This window comes from Myotis davidii, unplaced genomic scaffold, assembly GCF_000327345.1.
Source record: "Myotis davidii unplaced genomic scaffold, ASM32734v1 scaffold44, whole genome shotgun sequence".
NCBI lineage: Eukaryota > Metazoa > Chordata > Mammalia > Chiroptera > Vespertilionidae > Myotis > Myotis davidii.
In genome coordinates, this window is record NW_006299705.1 from 6,175,563 (window position 1) to 6,177,105 (window position 1,543).

General features: G+C 40.5%; 1 protein-coding gene and 1 pseudogene across 1 annotated transcript in view; one reads left to right on the forward strand and one right to left on the reverse strand.

Moving 5' to 3' along the window:
* MSH3 (mutS homolog 3) overlaps nucleotides 1–1,543 on the forward strand; it is a gene marked incomplete at its 5' end in the record, with an annotated part of 124,600 nt that overhangs the window by 17,821 nt on the left and 105,236 nt on the right. The gene's annotated exons all lie outside the window — the stretch shown is intronic.
* Nucleotides 1–1,543, reverse strand: part of LOC107184933 — a 6,142-nt pseudogene that overhangs the window by 1,929 nt on the left and 2,670 nt on the right.

Below are 1,543 nucleotides of genomic sequence, written 5' to 3' on the forward strand. Positions count from 1 at the left end.
AACACTGTTGAGACTGATGTCACCAGGAATTCCCAATACATTGATTTCCCTGAGATTTTCCACCCTGTGATTGTACTGCAATAAGTGAGCATCGTTGACTACAACCTTGAAGTGCTGGGATTCAACCAGTACAGTGGGGGCCTTGACTTACGAATGTCCCGTCTAACGAGTTTTTTGAGATACCAGCTGTCTCTCAGCTGATTTTTTGCTTTGAGTTCACAGAGTAATTTGAGTTAACGAGCTTCTTAACGAGCTTGGTCTCGGAACGAATTAAACTTGTAAGTCAAGGCCCCACTGTACTTGGATTTTGAATGGTTTACCTCTTTCTAAAAGGAAAATCACCTGTCTTCCTGTCCCCAGTTATTATTCAGGTTTGAATTGCAAACAATGACTCTCTTGTTGTCTTCACTGAAGCGGGTTAAAGTGGAAGGCCACATGATTCCCTCTCTTGAAATCTGAAACAAGTCTGTTTGCATTGGGTTTTGTTGTACCCATAACTGTTACCAGCATGCGAGGCATGACTCCTCCAGGCACAGTCAGTGTTCCAGCGGGGACACCAGTGGAGCTGGCACCAGGGTGGACTCCAGAGTCCAGACCCACTTGGTTGTCCGGAGTAGGCTCCTGGTGCATTTGGTCCGGGATAAGCCTGAGGTATGTAATTTTTCCTGTGTTTAGTGACCACATTTAAAGTTTTTTGTTTGCATATAAGACTAAGCAAAGTCAAAAGGCAACCTACATTTCTGTGCAGTGTCTACAGCTAATCTCTATTTATCGACAGATGGAGTGGTCAAGATTCAGAAGTTAAGTCAGCTGTGGGCAAACTACGGTCCGCGGGGTGGATCCGGCCCGTTTGAAATGAATATTAAAATAGGGATAATAAGAGGATTATCCCTATAGAATTGTTGTGATTAATACATGTAAAGTGCGTAGTGTAGAAAGCTCTCTATAGTAGAACCTATTCTTCTTCTTCCTATCAGCCATTATTTCTTTTAATATTGCCTCTCTCCTATTCTCTTTTGGAATTCCTATCAGAAGAAAAATGTTGGACCTTCTTGTTCTTCTTTCTGTGCCTTCTCCCATCTACAGCTGTTTCTCATATTATTTGGGGATATCCTCTTTTTTTTTTTAACCCTCTTTAAGAAACATATATTTTAATTCACTATTTCTTTTTTTAACTCTTAGAATACTTATTAAATGGATGATTTATAAGAAGGATGTTGTTGACTAAAGGCAAAAATTTTCACTTACAGTGAGCATGAAACTTTTAAATGGATAAGGTTTACATTCATTTTCATTTTTTTTGAGCTCTATAAGCTTTTATTCTTTTTTAAAAAATTTCTTTCATTTTTTTAAAAGAGTATCTGTCCCTTTAAGATTATATCACAGTGCCAAAACCGGTTTGGCTCGGTGGATAGAACTTCTGTCTGCGGACTCAAAGGTCCCAGGTTTGGTTCCGGTCAAGGGCATGTACCTGGGTTGCGGGCACATCCCCAGTGGGAGATGTGCAGGAGGCAGCTGATCGATGTCTCTCTCTCATCGATGT